Here is a 13,518-nt window from a genome sequence, read left to right as displayed (position 1 = left end):
CTCCTCAACCGCTGTCGCCCCACATTTACACTATTTTCCTCTCTCTCATTGTTTCTCTCTCCTGTTTCCTCTGTCTTGTTTGTTGTCTATTTCTCACTCTTTTTCTCTCTCTTTAGCTTTGTCTCTCTTCCTCTCCTTTCTCTCTATTTATCTGTATCCCTCTTTTAGCCTTTATTTTTTTGTCCTTTTTTCCTTATATCACGTTCAACTATATGTCTCTCTCTCTTCTATCTCTCTGTCTTTATTTTTCTTTCTTCCTCATTCTCTCTCTTTTTCTTTTGTCTCTTTCCCTCCTTCTCTTTTCTTTCTTTCTCTCTCCTTTTCTTTCTGGATCTTTCTATCGCTCTTCCTTCATTCTATCTCTCTCTTTCTCTTTATTTTCTTCCACCGTTCTTTCTTTTTTTCTCTCTCTCTCTCTCCTTCTCACTATTGTCTCTCTATCTTTTTTCTCTCTCTCTCACTCCCTCACTCCCTCTCTCTTTTTTTCTCTCTTTCACTCTCTCTCTCTCTCTCTCTTTTCTCAGTCTCCTCCTTTTCTGTCTTTATTCATCTATATTGCTGTCTCTCGTTTTCTCTCCCCTCCTCTCTCTAATCTACTAGTCTAGCCCCAGACAGCCCAAATGGGTTCGACACCCCCGATTTAGTGCTAGCAAATATTTGTTGTGCAGCATTACACGGCGCTACACTTAAATCAGGGCGGAGGACGTCCTCCACAAGATCCTCAAAGGAGAATGTGGAGGGAGGCAGGAGACGGGAATGCCTCACCGCTAAGCTAACATCCTTTTTTTGCTGCGGTCAGAGCAGGTTATCGGCACTCCCTTTTATCCCAGGACGCAAATTAAATCAAGAGCGCGTCCTATCATACGGGCCAGTGCCTTCAAAGGAGACGCGTGGCGCAGAAGGCAGTGGAGTGGGGGGGTCATTTTGATTAGCGGGGGAGGGGGCGAAGAAGGCAGCGAAGAAGGCAGCGGGCGTCTTACATAACGCCTCTTACAGTGAAGACTTGCGACATGCCTGCGGGTATAACGAGACGGACGAGTTCCGAACAAGACACGTCTTCGCCACCAAAGAAGAAGAAAAGATCGGAGGGAAGGCGAGGAAGAAGGAGAAGCGAATGAAATAGGAAGGAGAAGGAGGACTGGGAGGAAACTGGACAAGTAGAGTGAGGAACCAAAATGGGGAAGTGGGATGTATGAATTAAACAAGGACAAGAGCTACTGTGACAGAAGGAAAAGTGGGAAAGATGGAAGTAAGAGTGGCAAGGAAAGAAGAAAGTTAGGGAAGGAAAGGAAAGGAGGCAATTGATGGAAGAAGCAATGGCAGGAAAGGGAAGGGAAGAAAAAAGAAGAGAGGGGGCAAGAGAATAATGAGAATGAGGAAAGAAGAGGTGAAGAAAGAAAGGAAGGATGGAAGAATGAATGAAGGGAGGAAGGAGGAAGAAAAAAATTGTCAATTGTGAATTCAAGTACACAACGACAGGAAGCCAGGAAGGAATGAAAAAAGGAAGGCTGGAAAGCTGTAAGTAAAGAAGGGATTGAGGGATGAAAGAAGAAATGAAGGAAAAACAAGGAAGGGAGCAAGAAGGAAGGAGGATTTAAAGAATGAAAGAAAAGGGAGGGAAGGGAAAAAGAAAATAAAGGAAGAAATAGAAAAGAAAAAAGAAAGAAGGAATGAAGAAGAAAGTAAGGAAGAGGAAAGAAGAAGGGAGTGAAGGAAGGCAGAAAGGGAGGGACAAAAAATAAGGCAAAAGAAAGACAGACAAAAACAAATGAAAATGAGAAAGGACGGAAGGATTAGAAGGAAGGGAAAAAAAGAAACAGGAAAGAAGAAAGGACTGAAGGCAGGAAGGAATCAACGAACCAAGGAAGGGAAAGAAAGGAGAATGGTAGAGGGTGAAGGAGAGTGGGAAGGGATGAGAAGTGAAAGGGCAAAGGACAGAAGGAGGGAAGGAAGAAAGAAAGGTGCCAAAGAGAGTGAAGAAAGGAGGAAATTAAGGAAGGGGGGGATATGTGAAAGGGTGAGGATAGAGGGAAGGAAAAAAGGACAGAAAGAAAAGAGTAGGGAGCAGCGGCAAGGAGGGGAAGGAGGGAAGAAAGGACAAAGGGAAGAAAGGAAGAGGAAGGATGGAAAGATGCAAGGAAGGAAGGAAAACCAAGGGGAGGAACAGGTAAAACACCAATGAAAGGGAAGGATAGAGAAAAGGAGAAGGTAAAAGACAAATGAAGAAATCAAGACTAGAAGTGAGTATCGAAAAAAGCAAGGCAGAAAGGCGGAACAATAAAAAACATGAAGGAAAGTGAAGGAAAGAAGGAAAAAGCGTTTGGGATTATGTGAACAGCTGGTAAATAGTTCTCGCACTTCCATCCGCACTATTTAATTGCTGTGCTCAGTAATAGTTTGCGTGCAGACATGCAAAGCCGTGCCATCCCCTCACCTTTCCCCCCGGTCAATGGGGAGGAGCCTCAGATCATCAGAACCCGCCTACTTCCATTCCGCCTAGCGACTCATAGGATGTAAAGCGAGCGAGTTTGGCTGCGATTTAAATGGAAGCTCTTAAGATCTCTCACGCTTATATTTTATGCAGAGCCCGGCATTTTTTTTTTTTTAGTTGTCGTCGTGCTGCCGGTGAATAATTTAGCGTTAGCGCGCCGCTAAGAAAGAAGGATTAGCTAGCGTTTGAGCGACAGATCAGCACTGTTAAAAATAACCTTGGAAATTTAGGGGAAAAAAGGAATCTGTTCCATGCACAAAGATTGGAAGCTCTTCCAGGTTCAAATATTGAATAGAACAGGAAGTTCCCAAATTATTTGGGGGAGTCGAACATCTACAAACTGGCCCCCGACAAAAAAGGCATAAAATATAAACGAGGACGCCCGGCTCTTCATTCATATTTGATGGGCCAAACATCACAACAGGCAACACGCTAGACGCAAATAGGTGACACTCGCGTACTAAGCTATACAGAGTTCGTACACATTGTTCATGGTCAAATGCAAGCAATTTCAAGGCCAGTTTTTCAATTTTTCCAATCCAGTCATAGGAAGAAATACAGCGCGGATCAAAAGAACGTTTTTTTCTTTTGTTGAAAATGGTCGCTATCTTGCTGCTGGCACATACCTTGTGCTATTTTGTGCTGTCCCTCTTTATGAAGTTTTTGTGTCAATGGACTGCTATAAACTGACACAAATTCTGCCATTCTGCTTCCACAAAACACGCGCAGCTTGGCTACCGGTACGTGACACTTGTTTGCAAACACAGAAAGGGCTCCGTAGGTGTTCAAAAGTTCAATACAGAAAACAAACAAAAAAAGAAGAAAAGTACTCTATGTAGAAAAGCAGAAAAATCTGCCAAATTTGGACTCATTTTAATGATATTCATTGCTCCAAATCAGAGAGCATTCAATCTTTCAATCTTAGAGACTGTTCATTTTTTGCTTTTTGTTTTAATTGTTTTACTTTATTTTTTGCTTGTTTTTCAGAGGATCTGTGTCTAAATTGGTTAAATACAATTGTAAATTGTTCATTTGTTGCCATAACATCAATGACGTATAGCTCTGGAGAGCTTGAACTTTTATTTTATTGTTTTGCATTTTTAGGGATTTTGTAGTGATGTTTGACTTTAAATCTGTTCAGTGCTTAAAAGGTTAAATTGTTAAGTATTTTACTGTCAGGTTCTGCACGGTTGCCATGGCGCCCAGCTGGCACCGCCCCTTGACACCGGCTGACTCGCATTTATTGATTACTTCTGTGGGTACTTAAACGTTCTATTTTGAACTGCACTTTGCCAAATCGTTGTTGAAAACTTGTTTATGCTTGGTTATACTTGTTGTTCTTGTTGGACTTTGTTGCACTTCGGTGTAAGATTCTGAGAGATTCCTGCAAGTTCTGTATAATTCTGGAAATTCCTAGTTTGTAGTTTTGCCTGTGTTTGACCCGTTTTGTTTTTTGGTCTGGTCTGTTAGTTTTTTGGACAACTTTTCTTTCTCAATTAAGGTGTGAGGACGTCTACGCAAATGAGTTCCTACTTCCTGTTCTGTTTCGTGACAGAACAATCTGGCCAAATGATGAGAACTCAGCGAACGATCCCAACACAATTTGGGGAAAGCTGGAGACTCCCTAAGCTCTCCAGCAGTTGGATCGGACGGAGGACGCCTTTTGGCGATCGCCCAGTGAGGTCGCTGCCCTTCAGCTGCCGGACGAGCAAGCTCCACGGAGCTTCCAACGCCAGATTGAGCAATTAGCTCAGCGGACTGAGCTCATGTCGCGTCAGATGGATGAGCTCCTATCGGCAACGGCCCTGCCTCCCGGGGCTCCTTCTCCGGCCGCGTTGTCACCTTTCCTGCCCACTCGAACCACGGCCCCGCCCGTCGTGGCAATTGCTGTGCCTCAAATGGGGTTTCCGGAAAGACTTGGCCCCGAGCTGTCCAAGGTCCCCGTCGACCTCAACGCCAGCCTGTCTCGACGTCCGTCCGTCCGCCTGCCTTCCCACCGGTCTCGAGTTCCGTCCTTCCGCCTGTCATCCATCCAATATGTGCACCGATTATCTTCATCAGGGTCGCGGGGGTGCTGGAGCCCACCCCAGCTATGTTGGGGCAGTGGGTAGGGGACACTCTGAACTGGTTGCCAGCCACAAAGAAAGACAACTCACTCGCTCTCTCAAACCTAGGGACAATTTGGACCGACCGATTAACCTGACATGCATGTTTTTGGGAACGTGGGAGGAAACCAGAGTGACCGGAGGAAACCCCCGCAAGCATGGGGAGAACATGCAAACTCCAAAAGGAAGTTTGGTAGCTGGATTTGATTCCGATGACCCCCTAAAAGCCAGATTTCTAAATAGGGCTGTCCTCGTTGGTGTTGCCAGTAGGGGGCAGTGACGCTTCAGATGACAACGCCATAATGACAAGGCACCAGATCGGGCGTGTCAATGTAATTTTCACGCACTTTTCTTTTTCTTCATTTATTGCAAGGTCTATGAGGCCAGACTGCCAAGAAACATGGCAATGGCACCCGTTTCAAGCATTTTCAAGCAATTCACCCAAAATCCAAGTATTTTCCTGACCTTGAAAACAGAACATTAAAATTGAAGCATTTTCGAGGATTTTAATCACCCATATACTCCCTAACTACCGGAGTGTAGCCATGCCCCCATATACCGATTTTGTTTTGGAGGGGGGAACAAAAAGCAAGGACCGCCGAGTGGCAAAAATAAATGAGGTTCCCACACCATTAGCCGACTTGATGCGGCCACATCGATCACACATGAAGAGTGTCGAGGGAAACTGCCGGTGTCAGCCCACCTGACACTCGTCCACCCCGCTTCACAGATTTGGTGTCCTCCCTCCCATCTGGTGCGAACCTGAGCTAGCTTAAGAAAAAAAAGAGAAACATGTACCTGCTTGTGTCAATGTGAGAGTCAAGCTGGTTTCCATGGCGACGTCGCATTGGAGATGCGACGAGGGACAGGGATGCTCAGTGATCCTCCGGCTATACAATAAAAAAAGCATCAATGGATATCAAAATACTTTAAGCTAGAAAAAAAGCATTACAGGATTATGATATAAAGCATCTCAATTTTTTTATTTAAAAAAAAAAGAAAATATTTTGTTCAAGGACAAGAAGGAAGCATGTAAGTAAGTAAATAAATGAAAAAAATAAAAAAAAATATTGATAAAATGGAAATAGTTTCTTCATTACATGAGGGAGGAAGGGAGTATGGATGGAAAGAATTTAGGGGATGGAAATATTGAAAGGAAACAATGAGAAGTAGTAGCAAAATCGTGAAACAAAGGTTTAAAAAATATATCTAAAAAGTGGAAATGATTTTTCAAAGCACATAGGGGAAAAATGATGGAAGGAAAGAAGGGTAGGGATTAAAAGAAGGAAAAGAAGGAATGTGAAGAAATTGGCCCATCTTAGAATATGATTGTGTATAAAAAGGAAACTTTTCCAGGGACATGAGGCAGGAAGGAATGTAACAAATTTTAAAAAACGAAAGTAAAAAGGAAATCAATTTTCTTTTAGAATGGAAAGGAAAAATGAAAGAAACGGGATGAAAAAAAGAATAACATATAAATATAAAAGGTAAATAAATCTGCATAAAAGGAGAAAAATGACGAAAAAAGGAAACTTTTTTTCAGGATGTAAGGGAGGAAGGAAGTAGAGAAGGAAGGAAGGTAAGGTATAAAAATAAGGAAAGAAGAAAATAAAATAAGTGAATGACCGTGCACAAAGAGTAGACAAATGTATTACTCCTGTAGTTAGGGATGGTATGGGCGATTGAAATCCTCGAAAATGCTTCAATTTTAATATTCTTTTTTCAAGGAAGGAATGTAAGGGAAAAAAATGAAAAGAGGAAATGACGAGAACTAAATGCATGTGCAAAAAAACGGTAAAAGAGGCGGCAGTAGCTCAGGAGGTAAAGCGCTCGTCTTGGTATCAAGAGGTTGCTGCTTGATTTACGGCTCCTCTGTGTTAAGGCCCGGTCACACAGCCTTTCACGGGCGTATCGAGGCTGAATCACGGCCAGAAATTTCTGCCCGTGAAGCAGACGCTGTTGGACGCTTTTGAGATCACGATACAGACGAGATACAGCCGTGCTTTACACGCGGTAAGAAATCCAAACACAGTTGGCCGCGCGAAAAGTTTTGCGCTGCTCAAAACTTTAGACCACGGGTAACCGCGGGCGGCACAGCGATGCCGCCGCGGTTACCAGCGATAAGGGAGTGGAACAGTCGCCGGAAGGACGCGGAACAGTCGCCGGCCAATTTTGCACATTTTCCACCGCGGGCAACCACGGGCAAAAAAAAAAAAAAAAAAAAAAAAAAAAAAAAAAAAAAAAAAACGCAAAATTTTACCCGCGATACAGACGCAAAAGGCTGTGTGACCGGGCCTTTAGATGTCAAAGAGTCCTTGGGCAAAATTATTTTTATTAAGTAAAAATATTAATTTCATTTATTGTATTTTGAAGAAGGAAAGAAGGAAGGTTAAAAAAATGGAAAGCAAACAAAGGAAAGACAGAAGTAAGTAAAAGAGAAATGAAAAAAAAAAAGGAAGGAAAAGTAAAGAAATGAGTGAAGGCAGAAAGAAGCCTTGGAAGGAAGTTTGAAAGGAGGGATGAAAGAAGGAAGGCGGGAAAAGAGGAAAAAAAGGGATGAAGTATGAATGAAGGTAAATGAAATAAGGAAGGACAACGAAGAAAGGAGTAAAGAAAAAAGGGGTAAAAGGACAGAAGGATAGAAAAAAAGGAAAAAAAAGGTAGGATAAAGAAAGTAAGATAGAGGAAAGAAGGAAGGATTGTAGGAAGGATGAAAGAAAGGAACCAAGGAAGGAAAGAAGGGAAAGTGAAAGGGGTAAAGGAGAGTCAATATTAGACTGGACAAGGAGGGACGGTCAATTTAAATGCCCGTGAAGCAGACGCGGTGGAAAATGTGCAAAATTGGCTAAACTCGCTGTTTACCCGTGGTATGCCCGCGAAACAGACGCCGGCGACTGTTCCGCGTCCTTATCGCGGGTAAACGCGGCTGCATCGCGTTTGACCGTGCTTACACGCGGTACACACGCTAATGCACGTGATAACACCGCGATACAGGCGCAGAACAAACATGCTATGACCGTGCTCCACCCGAGATTACCCGCTAAAATTCCGCGTCCTACCCGCGTGTAACCACGTCTTGGCCGCGGCTGTAGCACGTCCTAGCACGTTTGTACCGCGTCGTTACCTCGTGTGTACCACGTGTGCCGCCCGCGGTTACCCGTGGTCTAAAGTTTTGAGCAGCGCAAAATTTTTCGCACGGCCAACCGCGTGTAAATTTCTTACCTGCTGTATCTCGTCTGTATCGCGAGCTCAAAGCGTCCAACAGCATGTGCTTCACAGGCAGAAATTTCTGGCCGTGATTCAGCCTCGATACGCCCGTGGAAGGCTGTGTGACCGGGCCTTTAAAGGCGTGGTTGCTTTCATGCAAAAAGAAATTGCCAAATTAATTTCAAGGTGAGTAATAGTGTTGTTTGTCTTCCCCCTTTCATAAAGACATTTGGGAGATAAAGGGAAAGTTGAATTAAATATGAAATGAAATGATCTGCATTTATATAGCGCTTTTCAAGTCAATGACTTCCCAAAGCGCTTTTACAATGTGCTCCACATTTCCCAATAGCGGCCTTGCAGCCATGTAAGGCGCTAACCTGCTTATCTGGGGTATTAGGGGTTCAGTGTCTTACCCAAGGACACTTCAACATGTAACACGGGCGAGCCGGGATTCGAACTTGGATCCCTTGATCCCAAGACGAGCGCTCTACCTCCTGAGCTACTGCCGCCCACAGCATTATACAATAGAAAAAAAATATTTTAAATGTGCTTGAAAAATCGGAAAGCGCTTCCTGGTAAGCAACCCGTTAATATCAATTGATTTGTTCGAATGGAGGGCCCCAGGTGGGGGCCAAAGCGGATGGCCCTGCTGGGCCCCCGCCACAGGTGGGCCATGCTGGCGCGTGGAAGCAGCGCCGCCAATTAGCACATGATCCGCTCTCCTGCCGCTTTGCACCCAAACATTTACCGAGCCGACACACGCTGGGCCCCATTCCTGGACAAAAGGTCACATCCGTTGGGAGCACTCCCCCGAAAATACGATAATCCTCCACGCTGTTCCGTTTGTTATGTTTTGATCTAAATGGAAGGAAATATGACTTTGGAAATAAAGGAAAGAAGAAGCCTTAAAGAATTAGCATAAAAAGAAAAAAAGTGGCTGCATTGAGACTGCTATTAAAGGATATTATCATTTTTGCAAGTTGTAGGTTGGTAGGTAGGTTCAGCTTGGATAGATAGGTACAGGTAGGTAGGTAGGTAGGTAGGTAGGTAGGTAAGCAGGCAGACAGGTAGGTAAGTTAGGACTGGATAGGTGGGTAGGCATGCAGACATGTATGTAATGAGGACTGGATAGGTGGGTAGGTTACAATAGAATAGGTACATAGGTAGGTTGGTAGGTAGAAAGGAATGATGGAAGGAAGGAACAAATAAAAGAACAAAAGAACGAAGGAAAAGTCATGGTTTGATGCCTGCAGTCGCTCCCCTTCTCCAAGAGATGGCAGCATTGCCCCATATTTCCAGTCTACATTCACTTGCCAAGGTTCTCCCAATCATCATTAGCCACCCTCTTCTATTTGTCCTTCCAGTTACACATAAGGAATATTGCTCAAACGGCTTTTTTCCATCGTCGCAACATTGCTAAAATTCGCCCTATGCTGTCTCAGTCGGATGCGGAGATTATAATTCATGTGTTTGTTACCACCCGTCTCAATTAATGTAATGCACTACTCTCCGGTCTCCTAAAGTTCAAAATTAAGAGCCTGCAGCTGGTATAAAATGCTGCAGCGAGGCTTTTAGCAAAGACAAGAAAATTTACATTACCCCGATTTAAGCTAACTTGCATTGGCTCCCAGTGAGTTTGAGGTTTCATTTTAAGGTTCTGTTGGTCTTATACAAAATTATGCATGTACTTTCACCCTCATATATTTCAGATTTAATTTCCCCCTATGTTCTTGCTCATAGCCTTCGCTCGCAAAATGCTGGATTGCTAGTGATCCCTAAAGCCAAGACGAGATCCACAGGTTGAAGGGCATTCTCTTTAGTCTATGCAGCCCTTTGAGACTTCTTGTGATTAAGGGCTACACAAATAATCATGACTTGACTATTATAAATACTACAGTATCCCACTCTAGTACCCATAGCACCCTGCTCAAATATTCCCTTGCCAAGACGACAAGCTCTTCATTCCAAGACTTTCTTCACAATGTATTTTCTTCAGGATATTCCTCATATTTTCTTTTCTAGACTTTCGCCAGCCTAAGACAACCTTCTGAAGTTTCGCTCTCATTATTCCCCTCCTTGGCTGTCCCGGTTCCACTCTCCCTTCTTATTAGAAGAAGTAAAAAAAGGAGAAAGGAAGACATATAGTGAGGGATAAACGAAGAGGAAGGAAGGAAGGAAGGAAGGAACAGGAAAGTAGGAGGAGAGAAGGAGGAAAGAAGGGAGATGATGAAGGAAGAAAAGAAGGAAGCGTGAAGAGGAAAAGAAGAGGAAGATAGGAGGGAACAAAATGTAGGGGAAAGGAAGAAAAGAAGATAGGGGAAGGGAGATGAAAGGTGGAAGGAAGGCAGCGATAGAGGGACTGTGGAATGAAGGAAGGATGGAAGGAAGGAAAGGTGGAGAAGGAAAGAGGGATGGAAAGGAAGGATTGACAAACAAATTATAAGAGGAAATAAAGTAATCAGGTGAAAAAATTCTACCTTGAGCCTTGTTCCCACACTACCTGTGAACATGCCAAAAATGCTAAAAACAACGAAAAACCGCGGCTCTTCTATCAATTGCATCATGTTTTCATAACAATTCAATTTGTTTTCATGGCCTGACTGCGCACGTTATCACCAAGTCAGCTAAGAAATATGAGAGATTTCCCATCACATGGGACACCACAACAATAAAAACTTGATTAATCGAGTGCAATTGCAATTTTCTGGCTGTCGAATCTTAAAAAAAATGGAAAAATCAGACAACTTTGCCGGGAATTGCTCGAGAGAGAAAAAACAGAAGAGAAGGACTGTATCGGCGACGTTTTCATTCACAAGCTCAAACAAGTGTTTGACCTGCTATACACTGACTGAGGAGGGGGATCGTTTTTTTAATGCAGGGGAACCTCAAGAGGCGGCTCAGAATTCAATTTAATCATACGGCAAAGTCAAAGTGTTTAACGCGGGAAACAAAGGCGTATCGAGGTGAAAGACCCATTGGTAGGCGCCTGGGAACAGGTGTGAGGAAAAAAAAGCCTGGAGCTGACCAAGACTAGGACGAAAGCGGCGCAGCCTAGCGTTAGCTCGGGGGAAATAGCATATGAAAAATTGTAATAATTAGAGGAAATCTAAGGCGAAAAGTGCAACAAAGCTAATGAATATTACCTAGGAACATTTTAGTTATGCAAGATTGAACCAAACGCTGCAATTTCCTTAAAAAACGTGTGTGTCACTTAAAAAAATGAATCCCAGAAAAAAAAACTGAAAAAAACATTTAAAACTGGAAGTGCAGTGCACCATGTCAAGAAAATTGCATTCAAGGAAGCGGTTAGCAAGAATCGACAACCTTGAGTCATTTTATTTAACTAACCTAAAAGAAGTTCTGGATACTCCAATTGTCCAAATGTGGTCTTGTTGATACGATTGGTGTTCCTAAAGGTTGAAAGGGGGGATATTTTGAAGAAAGAGACTTAACTTTGCAGGACGCATCAGGAAAGAGTGTTGTGTTATGTTATATCACTGACCTGAGGAACTCCCCAAGAAAGTTATGGAGACTCAAACTGTCCAAGTTCAGTGTTGTTAATACGATGATGTTGTTAATACGATGGTGTTCCTGATATTGAGAAATAATCAAAAATAAATACACAAATATCATCAACAGGAAATATTGGTCATTCATAAGTTATAGAATAGAGTTGAGTTTTAGGCCTGGATTTCAACAGATACACTGAGGTTGCAGATTGAATCTCAGGTGGCAGAGCATTCCACAACACCGGGGCCCGACTGGAGAACGCTTTCAAACCTGCGGTTCTCTTCTTGGCTCTTGGGATCAAAAGTAGACGAGCATTTTCAGAGTGAAGGCTCCGGACCGGAACATAGGGGGAAATTAAATCTGAAAAATATGAGGGACCAAGTCCATGTATGATTTTTTATAATACCAACAGAACCTTAAAATCACACCTTAAACCAAAAGGAAGTCAAATTAACTGTCGTGATTACCTAACTGGAGCCACCTGAGGTAATCAGCTGGCGTGCTGGATTGCGCTTCCTGATTGGTGGAAGCTTTCTATTTAAGCTGTCAGCGTCCAGAGATGGACGTTCGAGTGTACTCCTCGTTTCCATGAGTGAGCCTCCAACATTCAAGGTACCCACGATCCCTTTGTCTATTCCAAGCCTGCTTCTCGTTGCCTGACCCTTTTCTGTTACAAGTTTACGATCTACTCTCCCGCCTTGGCCACCGACTTACCTGCTACGTTGCTCGTCACGCGTTTCACCACGGAGCTGCCATTCTGTCCAAAGAGGCTTTCTGCCACCAAAAGCCGACGTCTCAAGCCTGCTCCACCGACCCTTGTCCAAATAAACTATAAAACTGACGCTATTGGATCTGAGTGCTTGTTCTGGTCCCTGACATTAACAGGTTGCATCTGGAAATGGTATCGTGTTAATTAACTTAACTAATTAACAGGAATGTTCTGGACACTATATTTGGTGTTGTAGAGGTTGGTTTTCTTGCTTGTCCTGATGACCAAAGAGGGGGGGTATTAAGGAAGAGCAGAGTTAACATTGCAGGACACATCTGAAAAGTCTTGTGTTGTATAACTGTCACAGACATGGGACCAAGTCACACATGTGCAAGTCTCAAGTAAGTCTCAAGTCTTCACCTTCAAGTCCCAAGTAAGTCCCAAGTATTTTTTTCTTGGGCAAGTCAAGTCACAAGTCAAGTCCCGAGTCTTAGATTGCCAAGTCCAAGTCAAGTCACAAGTCATAAAAACAGCGACTCGAGTCGACTCGAGTCCAAGTCACTAAGTCTCAAGTCCCCATGTCTGATAACTGACGCTATTGCAGAGGAAAAGAGTCATATTTAAACTTTGCAGGACACATCTATAAAAATGTAGTGTTGTATAACTGTACTGAAGAACTTGAGGAACCATGGAAGTTCTGGACAGTTGAATTGTCCAAGTTGGTCTTGTTGACAAAATACTTGATGCCTATATTGTTATATACTAAGGGTTATACTTAATGAAAACAACTGTCTTGTTTGTCATTTGAAAATAAAGCAATGGCATTCCGTGGGATGCTGGGGTAACATAACTGACCTAAGAGACTTGAATCACAAAATAAAGTTCTGGGTTGTGCGCTCTGAGATTGTGCAAATTTGGTGTTGTTGACGAAATTGGTCTTCCTGTTGTAGAAAGCCGAATATAAGGGATAAGCAATAAAAAAGAACAGTCTTATCCATTATTTGAAAGTGAGATGCTAGCGTCATAAGCGTACCAAAGAAAGTTCTGAACACTCCAATAGTTCAAATTATTGCTGTTAGAAAAATGTTAATGAGTACTGATTGAACCCCAGGGCTCGTCTTTGTTAATGGCATGCCGTGACTTGTGATGCTAATGTTGTTGGCTGGGAAGCTTTATCGCTAACTAGCAGAACTTTATTAAAAACTAGATGCGAATCAACTAGATTACATAATTTCAACAGAAAAAAAAACACCACTTAATGTTTTTGTAGGTATTCAACATTCTGTAACCTGATTTTCCTTACTAGTTGGTGCCGAGTGAAGAATCTAGCCAATTGTGTTTATGGCGACGCCGTATTTGAAGGGAACGTGTGCATTTTAATGTATGCAGCCGCAGATTTGAAGCTGTTCTGGGTCTCTGGGATTACATCAAGTCGAGCGACGGGCGGCAGCGGCGAAACGCTCGCTCACTGTTATGTTTGTGTGTGCGTCGCCGTG

The 13,518-nt window shown here is 43.1% G+C and overlaps 1 protein-coding gene across 3 annotated transcripts in view; it reads right to left on the bottom strand.

Moving 5' to 3' along the window:
* The window catches only part of gabbr2 (gamma-aminobutyric acid (GABA) B receptor, 2), a 151,487-nt gene extending 137,999 nt beyond the window's left edge, over nt 1–13,488 (bottom strand). The window contains exons 1-5 of one of the 3 annotated variants that reach the window (XM_088328360.1): nt 13,326–13,488; nt 11,306–11,394; nt 11,152–11,213; nt 7,819–7,952; nt 5,395–5,486 (exon numbers count right to left, since the gene is read on the bottom strand). The gene's annotated coding sequence lies outside the window, so the exon portion shown is untranslated. The remainder of the gene's footprint in view (nt 1–5,394; nt 5,487–7,818; nt 7,953–11,151; nt 11,214–11,305; nt 11,395–13,325) is intronic. The other 2 variants (XM_088328361.1, XM_088328362.1) reach the window with 2 other exon arrangements.
* Between the last annotated feature and the right edge of the window lie 30 nt (nt 13,489–13,518).

Source organism: Urocampus carinirostris, chromosome 2 (assembly GCF_059441175.1).
Source record: "Urocampus carinirostris isolate Australia breed hairy pipefish chromosome 2, RoL_Ucar_1.0, whole genome shotgun sequence".
Lineage (NCBI taxonomy): Eukaryota > Metazoa > Chordata > Actinopteri > Syngnathiformes > Syngnathidae > Urocampus > Urocampus carinirostris.
The sequence above is the reverse complement of the archived record's forward strand: the minus strand, read 5'-3'. Positions and strand labels throughout refer to the sequence as shown.